This window comes from Protopterus annectens, chromosome 3.part0 (assembly GCF_019279795.1).
Source record: "Protopterus annectens isolate FY-2018-M chromosome 3.part0, PAN1.0, whole genome shotgun sequence".
NCBI classification, from domain to species: Eukaryota; Metazoa; Chordata; order Ceratodontiformes; family Protopteridae; genus Protopterus; species Protopterus annectens.
In genome coordinates this window covers 1,559,587,045-1,559,601,293 of record NC_056731.1, presented here as the reverse complement: position 1 = coordinate 1,559,601,293, position 14,249 = coordinate 1,559,587,045, and positions in this window count along the sequence as shown.

Genomic DNA, 14,249 nt, shown 5'->3' with positions numbered 1-14,249 from the left:
ATAGATTTTATACTGCCTCTTTGATCTCCTTCTTTTTCTTTCAGCTGGTCCTGTTAGGGGTCACCACAGTTGATCATCTGTTTCCAATTCTTCCTGTCCCCTGCATTTTGCTCTCTCATACCAACCACCTGCATGTCCTCTCTCACTACATCCATAAATCTTCTCTTAGGGCTTCCTCTTTTTCTCTTTCCTGGCAGCTCCATCCTTAGCATCCTTTTCCCAATATACCCAGCATCTCTCTTTAGCACATGCCCAGACCAATGAAATCTCGCTTCTCTGACTTTGTCTCCAAACCATCCATCCTGAGATGACCCTCTAATATACTCATTCCTAATCCTGTCCATCTGCATCACACTCAATGCAAATCTTAACATCTTCAACTCTGCCACCTCCAGCTCTGACTCTTGTCTTTTTGTCAGTCTCACCCTATCCAACCCATATAACATAGCTGGTCTCACTTCCATCTTGTAGACCTTCCCTTTCACTCTTACCAGTACCTATCTGTCACAAATCACTCCTGACAATCTTCTCCACCCACTCCACCTTGCCAGCACCCCTTATTCACCTCTCTTCTACAATCCTCATTAATCTGAACCATTGATCCCAAGTATTTAAATTCATCCACCTTCACCAGCTCTACTCCTTGCATCCTCACCATTCCTCTGTCCTACCTCTCATTTTTGCACCTATATTCTGTCTTAGTCCTACTGATCTTCATTCCTCTCCTCTCTAGGGCATATCTCCACCTCTCCATGGTCTCCTCAACCTGTTCCCTACTCCTACTATACATCACAATCTCACCTGCAAACATCATAGTCCATGGGGACTCCTGTCTGATCTCATCTGTTAACCTGTCTGCCACCATTGTAAATAAGAAAGGGCTCAGAGGAGATCCTTGATGTAATCCCACCTCCACCTTAAACTCACCTGTCATTCCTACCACAGACCTCACCACTGTCACACTACCCGTGTACATATTCTGTACCACTCTTACATACTTCTCTGCCACTCCCAACTTCCTCATACAATACCACAAACCCTTTCTAGGCACCCTATCGTATGCTTTCTCTAAGTCCACAAAGACACAATCCAACTCCTTCGGACCTTCTCTGTACTTTTCCAATAACACCTTTAGTGCAAACATTGCAACTGTAGTGCTCTTTCCTGGTATAAAACCGTACTGCTGCTCACTAATCATCACCTCCCTTCTTAACCTAGCTTCCCCTAGTCTTTCCCATACATTCATGCTGTGACTGATCAATTTCATCCTTCTGTATTTATTATAGCTATGCACATCACCCTTATTTTTAAAAAGCTGTACCAGTACACGTCTTCTCCACTCCTAAGTCATCCTCTGACTTTCCAAGATTGCGTTAAACAATCTGTTTAAAAACTCCACTGCCATCTCTGCTAAACACCTCCATGCATCAACAGGTATGCCATCTAGACGAACAGCCTTTCCATTCTTCATCATCTTCATAGCTGTTCTTACTTCCTCTTTGCTAATCTGTGGCACTTCCTGATTCACTGTCCCCACATCATCCAACCTTTTATCTCTCATTCTCTTCATTCATCAGCCCCTTGAAGTACTCTTTCCATCTGCTCAACACTCTCCTCTCCTCTTCTCTTTGCTTGTATGCATACTGTCTCTTTGACAGTCTGTTATATTTTCCATCATTTGTGCCACTATCTGTTTTTTTTAAATTGTTTCTGAGTAGTATCCCACATTCCTATTGGAAGTGGGAAAAGTTATGCGCTATTTGTTATTCAAATGTTATGCTAATTAGATGCTCAGATTTTTGTTGACCGCATCTACTTTTAAAGGGCCTTTGTTTGTATTTTCATTGTCTGTGGATTGAGAAGTATGATACTGAACATTATTAATCCCAAAACTTCAATCATGCTTCTGACTAGTGTTGTATAGAATGGAATAAGTACTTTATTTTTTATTTATTTTTTTATTTATTTTATATTTGTTGACCGGGAAAGTCCGACTAGGTTCCATAGATCCTGTTTTCAGCGGATGCCGGGGTAGAAATGCTCCAGAAGCATGTCTTCAGAATGTAAATGTAGTACTTCCTTCCCCTGTTAATTTATAAATGTTAACATTCTGTTTCCTTCTGCTACTACCCTGCTGTCCCGTACTCCAGTTTCATTTGATTATCAATATTTATTTATTTATTTGCCATCTGTTAACTGGGTTGATCCAATTGAGTCAAGGCCCATTTTCAGTGAAGTCCTGAGGAGAAATGCTCCAGTAAATAGCCAAAAATTATAATTGCACACTATAACTCTGAAGTTCATAGGTTCATAGTAACATTGTAAGAACATCACAATTACAGGGTAAGAATGACATACCAAAGGCTCTTGCCACCCCCATAGTGCCTTTTTTAGGCAAGGCTCAAATTCTAAACCTACCACCCTAGAACACAAAAAAGTAGAAAAACTAAGGGTAATGCTGCTCAATGCCAGAAGTCTCAATCTCAAGATGCACGCACTCGAGGCCCTTCTCAGTATGGAGAACATCGATGTCTGTGCTGTGACAGAAACCTGGTTCAAGGCTCCTGAGAGCACCCCAGCGCTATCAGGTTTCACCTCATATCATGCGTTCCGGCCCCAAAATCCGGACAACACCAAGAAAGGAGGGGGGGTGTCCATATTCATAAAGGACACCCACACCTCAAGGTTGGTGGCAACGCACGATGCATCGGAGACCATCCAGGTGCAATTAACCATAGGCAAGACTGCTCTGCAATTTGTAGCATGTTACAGGCCACCCTCTCAAACTCAGGAACCTCACATGGCCTTCCTGAAAACAATGGAGGGGATAAATGTATCTCCAAACACCATCATACTAGGTGACTTCAACTACCCTAATATAGACTGGGAACACTACTCAAGCCCAAACACTCTAGCCCAAAGGTTCCTGGAGTTCATAAACTCAAATGCCATGGAACAACTAGTCACCATCCCCACAAGAGGAGAAAACATACTTGATCTCATCATCACGAACATGGGATCACAATGTTCAACCCCGGAAGTATACCCCTCACTGGTGAGATCAGATCATAAACTAATCTCGCTGGAGGTCCTCATCCCGCCCCCACCTGAAATAAAAAGACCACAGTGAAAAACTTCTCAAAAGCCGACTTCACACTTCTAAAAACTAGTGTGGTCTCCTTTAAGGCCCCTGAGCCAGTGGTAAACATTACTCAAACCGCTGAATCACTTACAAATGCCTTCTACCAGCACCTACAGGACTGCATGGATCAGGCAATCCCAAACAAAACTAAGACTCTTTGTACCAAAGGCAAGCGTCCAGTCTGGTGGACCCCAGCCATAAACAAGATCTACAACAAAAGGAGGAAGCTACTACAAGATAGAGCAAAATCCTTGAAAGGTAAGACACCTTTGATCATTATAAGTAAAAAACTAAGAGCTCTCATAAAATCAGCCAAGGCAAATTTTGAGAGAAAAGTCGCCAAGGACTCAAAAGACAACCATAAGGCCTTCTTTAGCTATGTTAGAAACCTAGGAGGAAACTCCCAGATATGCTCAGAATTAGTTCAAAATGATGTGAAGATTACTGAACCTACGCACATTGCCAACATACTGGCTGACAGGTTCAGTGCAAACTTCTCCCCCCCCTGCCCCCCAAAAGGAGAGATATCTATACCAGAGGATTGTAGCCCCTCAAACATCTCCAACGCCCAGGTGAGAACTGCTCTCTCCAAAGCAAAAAACACAGCATCCATGGGACCGGATGGTGTCCCCGGCTGTGTGCTCCACGAACTCAATGAGGAATTAAACCCGCAGTTAGGACAGCTGTTTAATCTTAGCCTCACCTCAGGATACGTACCCAAGGAGTGGCGCACAGCGACTGTGGTCCCACTTTAGAAGGGCGGTGCCTCCACCGACCCTGGAAATTACCGTCCCATTAGCTTGACAAGCCTTATCTGCAAAGCCATGGAGAGGATCATAATGGAACTCATAAATAAAGACATAGGGAACTTGCAGACTTTGGATCCAACCCAGTTTGGCTTTGTCAAAGGCAGATCATGCCTTTTAAACTTGGTTGACTTTTTCGAGACAGTCACCAAGGCCATTGATGAGGGAAAGGCAGTCCATACAGCCTACCTTGACCTGGCAAAGGCCTTCGACACAATACCCCACTCAGGTATCATCGAAAAACTCATCAGCTTGAATGTAAACCCATACATCACAAGATGGGTTGCAAACTGGCTAAGTGACAGAACCCACAGGGTCAGAGTTGCTGGAGCCATGTCAGACTCAAAGCCTGTCACAAGTGGTGTCCTACAGGGCTCAGTCCTGGGTCCACTCTTCTGAAGTACAAGCAAACACAGGAGGGTTATGGCTGACAAAGTTTGCAGATGACTGCAAACTGGGCTCCATAGTCGAAAACACATCTGACACAGATATCCTTCAGAAGGGCCTCACAGAAACGGATAACTGGTGCCAGAGCCATGGCCTAAAGTTAAATGCCAAGAAATGCATAGTCATACCCTTCGGGAAAAACAAGGTTACCCCTAGCTACCATATAGGTGGCAATCCACTGAGCACAGAAGAAGTCATCAGGGATCTGGGGACCCAGGTTGACAGTAGCCTTTCGTTTGACACTCATGTTGCTAAAGTAGTTAGGAAAACCTTCTGCATTGCCCACCTGATCATGAAGGGATTCACATCTAGATCAAGGGAGGTCATCGTCCCCCTGTACTCATCACTCATTAGACCTATGATTGAGTACAATGCCCCATTCGGAATGTATCTGACCCGACACCTGCAGCAGCTGGAAAGGCCCCAAAAGTTCCTCACCAAAAGGATAAAGGGTCTCAAAAATATGTCTTATGCTGCCCGACTGAAAGAACTCCAGCTCTATTCAGTCTCATACCGCTTGCTCAGAGGTGACCTGTGCCTGACATATAAGGCCATGTCAAACCCTGATTTGATGAATATGCTTCACCTCAAAAATCTAGATCCCTCAGAACCACAAGGGCGGAGACTTAAACCTTGACACGGTTATTAATAGAATGTGCTGGAGGGACAGATTCATCACCCAGAGACTCCCTATGCTGTGGAACAAAATCCCGGTACATGTGAGGCAGAGCACCTCGCTGGCCTTGTTCAAGAGGAATCTTGATCAATGGATGGGGGATCGCAGATATACCCCAGGGATTACTTCAGTGTCACTGCTTGACAGAGGCACAGCAAAATAATAGGCATAGTTTTATTCAAACTAAAGGGGTGGCGAAAGCCAAATAACTATGGGCTAGGCTTATAAATGCCCTTGGGCAGATAGCCTAGTATGAACCTATGAACCTATGAACCTATGAACAGTAAATATAAGTAGTTACATTAGGAAGCATTTACATGGTAAATGGAGGCACATTTATTTATTTATTTATTTATTTATTTATTTATTTATTTATCTTGTATTGCACTTCAATTCAAATTGTGGGGTAGGAGAGTTGAAAGGTTAGGGACAATATGAGAAGAAAAAAGTAGTAAGGTGGATTGAGTTAAGGAAAGAGAAGACATGAGTGAGACACAATATATACATATTTACATGGGTTCTTGTTTTCAGAAGAGTGAAGAAATGAGAAAAACAAGAAAGATAGCAGTAATTAAAGTATGGGAGTCAGAGATTAATTCTTCAGGGATTGTTGGTAAAAAAAGATGATGAAGAGATTTGGTAGGGGCCTGACAGTGACAAGACCTGGAGGCAGTGGTGGCTGGTGACTTCAAATCAAAGGGGAGCTGCAAGAAACAATTGAATGGGTGGGGAAATGAGCAGGGGTGTGGCCAACTAGAAAGAGGCAGAGCTATTCTCCAAACCACAAAAAATAGGACTTTAATTAAATACGCTGCCCTGGGTGCCAAACCATCATTATGAGAGTCCAATCAAGACAAAATGAAGTGTAGAAGAAAAAATATTTCAATGCATTGGCTACATGACAGCTTATGTAATATCTAGATGGAAACAAAAGGGTCATGAGGCATGAAAAAATAAATTACTTTTTAAATACATTACTAGAATGCAAGTCAAAATCAAGTATAAAAAAACAAGCAGCACTCAACTCAACTTCTCCTTGCACTGCAGTTCTAATTATAATTTATATTCAGCTTTATAAAAGTACCAAGTAACATGCTGAAAGTAGCAATCTCTGTGATACCCCCACTTGTAAAAATGTTTCTTATCCAAAAAAGACCTGCTGCCTGACAACTATTTACTTGTTTCATGGGGAAAACATGATCAAAGTAAAAAAATGAACAGCAAACAAGAAACAAGCTCAAGATAAATTGCTTAAATACTGTCATATGGATTTCAATACCTAAGGCTTATGTGTTATCTAGTTATGTAAATATTCCCTGCATAACAACAACAAAAAGGCTTTCCATGTTGGTAATCCTTTAACAGTATGCTTATTAAAGCTTACGTGCATCTTACAATCTTAGACAAGCTTACCTGATGGTCATTAAAGCATTGCTACTTAAACACAGAGCAACAGGCAGTGCAACAACATGCATTATCTGAATAATAATAAGCATAACTCAACAGTATAAAAATATGACAGAAAACCAGAACATTCTGCAAAATCAAGGACAGATGAAAAGCCACTGTAGTACTTGTGTCTACCTTGGATGGGGGGATAATCTGCACACTTACACTGCATATCTGCTCCTTGCCTTGCTTGGACAGATCCAGAGACACTACATGGGGGAGTGGGTTGCAACAAGCATGTCACAATTTGAAATGTCTCTGGCTGATGGTAATGGCCCTGACACATTTGTCATACCTCTCAACCTCACAGCTAGAAATCTGAACAAAGCCGTAAACAGAAGTGGGACAAAGGCCCAAAAATAAGGAACATTTTTAAAATATTGCTCTTATAAACTTAGAAAGATAATAGAATTGTAGGTCTTGCATCAGTATGAATTTTCTGAAGGGTATGACATCTGAAACTCAAATGTTTGTCATTATTTTCCAGAAAACCACAATTTTATGAAAAACAGACCAAAAATGTGATGTAAAATATAAAATAGCCACAAAATACAGCTGTGAACCTGTCAAAGAAGGGACACTTTTTAATATTAGTACTGTTAAGTTGAGCAACTGACAAAATAATAGAATCTACATGCATTTCTGAAATAATAGTAATCTATAACTCTGATCATTACAATTATTTCTTAATTGTAAACCCTCCACATTTTCTTCCAAAATTGCCATTTTGTGGAGGGATTATTAGGGGGAGAGCAACATTTTGAGACAAAGTCTGGGACAGTTGAGAGGTTTGGATATACCTAATTCTGTAAAGTGATTTATTTGTATGTACCTCTCAACCTCTTAACACTGGAAATCTGGACAAGGCCAAATATATTGAGGGAACATACAGACAGTACTAAAAATTGCTGTTGTATAAACTTAGACAGTTGGTAGAATAACAGGTTGTGTTTTAGCATGCATTTTTTGAAAGGGTATAAAGTCTGAAACTCAATGCATGCCATGAACTATGAACCTATTATTTAGTGACTTCATTCCTAAATGATTCGCCAGAAAACCACAAATTATATGAGGAACAAACCAAAAATAAGAAGCAAAAATCTATTCATTCTGTGAAAATCTGGACAGTTGAGAGGTATAGTTTAGCCAGGGCTGTCATTGAGTTTGCCGCCCTTCCCCCCTCACAAAATCATGGTCAAATGGGGTCTCCCCCTGCAGCCATTCCAATGTCCCATTATTTGGCTATTTCACCCCATTTACCATAAGCACTGTAATGTGCATACTGCTTTACTTCTACGATTATTTGGATTTCATTTAAAAGTTTTATTTTACATTTTACAGCACAAACACTAATAGACATCTGCTAAACAAAGCAATGCAGTCTCACAATGAAAATAGACTTAGCATTAAAACTTCTATGCCCTTGAAACTCAGATTCATTGAAACAGCATTGAAACCCACATTCAAAGAAAATATATATGGCCAGTGGCAGATAAAGATTAACTTTGGGCTGTTTTCAAATCATAGGCCTCTTGCACATGAAACATACATGCGTTCTTTGATACACCTTCCTGATTATATTAAATTATATCCCTAGTATAATACAGTACAGTTGTTAGAGGGCATTTTAAATGCATTGTTTTGTACATTTTCCCAGTAAACAATGAAGTAAAATGCATGCACCAATAATGACAAAACTGCCTAATTCAGAACATTTCCATCATAAAAGTCTACTCAAACTTCTACAATCCACCAGTATCAGTAAATATGCACAATCTCTGTAAAAGTAAATGTCATCTAAATAATTTCACATTAAAGAAGAGGTTGCTGCCAGCAAACAACTTTATATTGCATTGTTTCATCTACAAATAAAGTGCCTGTTGCCCTTGAGGAATAAATTGCCCATGTTACATTAAAAAAATGATAAGTTAGTATATTGCTATAGGGAATGGAACAGGTTCATAGTTACTAGGTATCTCCGCCAAAGAGGACTTTCTCAGGACTGCAGCAACTACCCCCTTTAAAAGTACAGTATCAGCAATGCATTTACATACTGTGGGAGTAGAACCCACAGCCTTCTCCATCAAAAGCAAGCACACTACCTGTTGTGCTACTAACAATGCAATCCACCTCAGCATAAACATCACTAAACTTTTCTTCCCCTGAAGCTCTTAGCTCCTTTAAAATCCACTTGACACTCAACTGTAAGTCTCAACTTTGCAGCACATGAGCCCAAGAAATCTGGTAAAAGCCAAAATTTATTGAGGGGGACAAAAGCCCAAAAACCAGGGACACTTTTTAAACATTGCTTGTATAACTTTGGAAAGTTGCTAGAATAAAATGCTGTGCTACCACGATGCATGTTACTGCCAAGTCTTGAACTCAGGCCACTATACACTACAGTCAGAACAACATACCAGTATGTCAAATCAGCTGTTTCTTGAAAGACAGGAAGACTGAAACTTAAATGGCTATCATTTAATGAATTCAGTTCTCACGACGGCTTTCAACCTCTTGGCACAAAACACACGGACAAAGCCAATAATGGAAGAATACAGCCCCAAAAATAGGGACAAATTTCAAATATTGATCTTATAAACTTAGAAAATTGGTAGAATAAAATGCTTTGTGTTACCATGTACTTTCTGAAGAATATGAAGTCTGAAATTCAAATGTCTGAAAATCCAGAAAACCCCAGATTTTATGAGGAACAGAACAAAACTATGAGGCAAAAATCTGAATGCTTTTCACAAGTGGTGGTGGGCAGGTAATTCAAGTTCTTGTTACCTGCACCCAAGGAATTTTACACACGCACACACACACACACACACACACACACACACACACACACACACACACACACACACACACACACACACACACACACACACACACACGCATATACACACAAACACATAAACACACACACACAACTAACCTGCAGCCAGTTTCTCCATAAAGCATAAGCCTCCAGTATGCATGCGTGCATTCCAAACACAGACTGCAAGGTTGCAATCCCCTTCCATTTTATGCAGCTGTAAATGGATAGACTTTTGGGGCTAGACTGCTGCCTTCTTCTGAATCTAGACTGATTAAACAGCAGTCTGGATTCGAGTTTCCACTCACACATGCGTGAGTTTTGGGATTTTTTTTTATTTTTGGTTTTCAGCTGGGGGGCTGTAGTCCTGCAGTCCAATAGGATGACTGCCTAGAGGCAAGTAGAAATTGTTTTAAGCTATTTTAGAGTGGAAGGTGGGAGATAGTTGTTATGCATAAGGGAAGATTATTCCAGGCCTTGGCTGCAGTGTATTTATACAAGATTCTTCCTACATTTTTGTTTGGTTTATGGATGTCAAGGAGTTGTTGATTGGATGTGCTGAGAGAGTGGCTGGGAGTGTAATATGTGACAAGGGAGGAGAGGGAGGGACAGGATGTGGGTTTGTAAAAGATGGAGTATAGGATGTGGAATTTGGTCAATTGGAATTGCTGGTGAAATTCTAAACATTGGAGTGTGTTGAGAGCAAGGCAGTGGTGTGAGATATATGGTAAGTTAGTAGCAAATCAAGTTATATTGTGATAGGTTTGTTTTAACTTAGATAAAAGTGTAGCCTGGATATTAGTAAAGATATGAGCTTCATAGAGAAGGGAGGGGAGGATGAGTGCTTGGACCAAGGAAACTTTAGTGTCGGAGGTAAGAAATTTTCTGTTTCTATACAAGAGTCCTATTTTTTGGTGTTTTTTTTAATATCTTGTTGAATATGCAGGTTAAATTTCAGTTCATCATCAACAGTGGTGCCTAAAAGTTTAGTGTGGAGATCTGGTCTAATGGTGGGTCTTATCAAGAGATGTGATAGTAAATGAAGATTTATGGTGAGCTAGATGTTGTGGCAGAAATAGTAAAAGTTTTGTTTTTTTTTTTTTATTTAAAATGAGTTGGTTATCTGAAAGCCATTTTTCAATGGGAAGAAAAGAGTTTTGGGTGTCTGTGTGGAGGTCAGAGATAGAATTTGAGATGGTAAAAAGTGTAGAATTGTCTGCATATTGAATAATGGAGGATTGTTTGCATGCAGTATGTAGGTCATTGGTGAAGACATTGAAAAGTAGATGTCCGAGAATGGGGCCCTGGGGGATCCCAGTTTTGATGGGTAGGAAGGGGAAAAAGGAGGTAAGCCATCTGACTGATTGCTGCCTATTGGAGAGGTAATTTGTGAACCAGTCAACAGAGGGCCCAGAGATACTGAGGTTTGATAGTTTTGAAAGAAGTAGAGATTGAGAAACAGTAACAAAGGCTTTGGAGAGGTCAAGGGAAAGGGAGAATACTAGTTGGTTGTTGTCTCTGGCCTCAGCTACTGTGTGGGTAAAGGATAGCAGTGCAGTGGTAGTACTATGGCGTGGCCTGAAACCATGTTGTGTGGGAGTTAGCAGGTTTTCCTGGTGAAGAAAATTCATGAGCTGAGTGTGGATGCATTTTATAAGTTTTTTTGATAAAGGGGAAAGTATAGCTATGGGCCTATAGTTAGATGGGTCAGTAGAATGTCCACCTTTGTGCAAAGGAATGGTGTAAAAGGATTTCCAAATGTCAGGGACTATGGCCTTTTGAATTGATCTGTTGATTAGTAGACTGATAGGGTAGGCTATGGATTTGTTAGAAAGCTTGACAAATGTGGGGGAAAGGTTGTTTGTAGAGGGGGAGTAAGGCTTGAGTTTGAGAAACAGCAATTTAATATAAGCAGTGGAAACTAGTTTGAGCGAGAAATCGTTGGTGCTGTGTGGTTTTGAAGAGGTGGGAGGGTGGACAGGGTTGCAGTTGATGCCTGTTAATTTTTGAATAGTATCAATGTAGTAGTTGTTGAGAAGGGTGGCAGTTTCTAGTTGGGTATTATTTGAGAAAGTGGAGGGAGTGGAGGGGTTTCCAGGATGTAATATTTTGTTTACAGTAGACCAAAACTTTTGTGGATTAGATTTTCTGTTGAACTGCGGTGAGGTGTAGATAGTTTTCTTGTCTCTGTTGATAAGTTTTTTGGAGAGATTCTTGAGTTGTCTATAAGTTAGGAGCAGTGATGGTGTTTTTGTTTCAACCCATGTTTTCCAGGCATTATCTCTTTTTATCAAAATAAATGCTAAATTTTCATCACTGTTACTTTGCTATTATTTTATTTATTTTATTTAGTCCCTTATTAATGTGTAATGGATAAATAATGTGCCTTATTTATTTAATCCAGTATTCTAAGTAACAATATCATTTATATCATTTCAGTATGAGGGAGAGTCTCATCTCTGTTTAACAACCAGACTCAGGAAGGCCATAGTTTAAAGTTTCACACTAAGCAAAGACCTTTAATGGAAACCATCATAGAAATACTGCTGTAAAATCTCTTTTGGCTTTCCACAATTTAAGGCTGAGACACATCTGTGACTGCTGAAGTGGCACTGATACATAACTGCCAAAACTGCTTTCATGGCTTGGCTGATCAAAAGAAGTACCAGAGAGCTTAATGTAGGGTGGGTTTGTGATAGAAACTGTAGCTAGTTGCTTGGATGACCTAGCTATGGTTCTGACTTAAGGTTAAAACACTCATGATGATAACAATAATTTTTTAAGTGGGTTGCCCTTTCCTGGCCCCCAAATATGGGGCTGGGCTCCTCAAACCCCTGTTACTTATACATGAAAACTCTAAGATTGATGTACTTTAGATTAAGGGTAATTTTGCAAGATACTTCTATCTCTGAATTCATAGAGCAGAACTTCTCTTGTGACATAAACAGAATGTGCTGGAGAGACAAATATGTGTCCCAAAGGATCCTCACACTATGGAATAGGCACTCCATCCCTGTAAAACAGGGTCTATATTAGATAAATGAAAGTTTATATAATCAAATGATGACATAATCGAAAATCCCAGAACTCTAAATCACAATTGTGGGAGGCTCCGCCACCCCCCCCCCTGCTAAATATATATTTCAACTCCAAGATTGCACTACAGTGAGGAAAGGGCAAATATTCCCATCTTCACTGTACCACAATCTTACAATTGCGATTTTGAGTTCTGGGATTTCTGATGATGTCAGTGCTTGATTAGATAAACCTTTGTTTATCTAATATAGACCCGTAAAACATAGTTCTTCCCTGACCTTATTCAAACAAGAACTTGACAATGTGATGGGAAATTGTAAATTTACACCCAGTCTGACCCCCATGCCCCTTATGGACAGAGGCAGTCAATATGAAAAGTATTATCATAACTAACACTCTCCCTAGAAATCCATAGCTACCTGCATACTAACATGACCTCTGTATAATACATGGGACCCAAATGGTTTGGGGTGTGCTGCTAGGCTTGTAAGGGTCCTAGTGGCCATTAGTCTAGTAACAACCTATGAATATATAAAATAAATAGTCACGCATCTATATGAAGTGTTGAACTCTAGATTATTAAAATCTGCCTGGCTGTATTCTTCTGGACATCATCACACAGTAGTCTTTGATTCAAGTTTATCACGTGTATCTCTCTTGTAAGTCTATCCCTAAGGGAAGTAGGGTAGTAGGACACCCCTCAGTAGCTGCTCTCTGTCTCCCAGCTGGCAGCACATACCAAACTAAATATTAACGGTCAGTCCTTTTTCATATCACATATGCTGTCTGATCTATGCCAGGACCGAAACAAAATTGGTGGGGGTGGGGGATAATTTCTGCAAAGGCATGAAGGGACTGTGTGGCTCATCCCAAGTGAAACCCACCTATGCCAGCCTCACTTCCTCCTAACTTAAGTGACCTTATATATCCATTATGGCTGCACATGTACATTTTTCCCTTTTAGTCATAAAACCTTGAGTGAGAAGCAGACAAGGCAAACCAAACTGTATCTACAGCTTTTAAGCCATTGAGCTCTGGCTTATACTACAGACTTCAAAAAGCAGCTTGAGTGTTCCTCAATCAGGGAATTCCAATGCTGCATAAAAGAAACAATGTTCTACCCAGAAATTAGAATTTTCACCAGCCAAGAAATACAGCACATTTGTTATAAATCTCTTCTGACACAGAATATGCAAAAATGTATAACCTTAATAACTATGAACTCCTTGTGGATATATTTAATATGGCAAACCAATGATACATTTAATATTAAGTCACCGTATTTTATCTCTTTAGTACTTTCAGAAGATATCCACTTAAACTCAAGCTCAGTGAATTACTGATCACCCCCCAAGAAAAAAATTGCTGGATAAACAATCACTGCATCAACAACTTAAATATGTATGTTGAGAGTTTGCACAATACAACAGATATAACACACTCGTAAATTCCTAGCATGATGTCCTAACTATCAGAGAAAGTTGGTTAAAACTGATTGAGTGTAACAATAATTTGGTTAATTCTAGTTATAATATTGTCAGAGCAGATATAGTGTGTGATATTTTGGTCCTTTACCATTACCAGCCTGCATGCTTTCAAATTGACACATAATTACCCTAGTCATTTCTTCAAGATTTCATCATAATCAGGATAAAAGTCAATAAGTTAAAACTACTTGATGTGTTGTATTTACCAAGCTCCAGGTTTGTTGCTACTGGTGCTGCTAAAACTTTAAATTTGCTCACTATTCATATCAAGTCTGAGCACATTGCCCTGGGAGACCAAACTACTCATATCAGTTCTGAACTCATTGTCCTGAATAACCTCACTCTTCATATCAGCTCTGAGATTACTTTTTGTCGGTCCAGGAATATA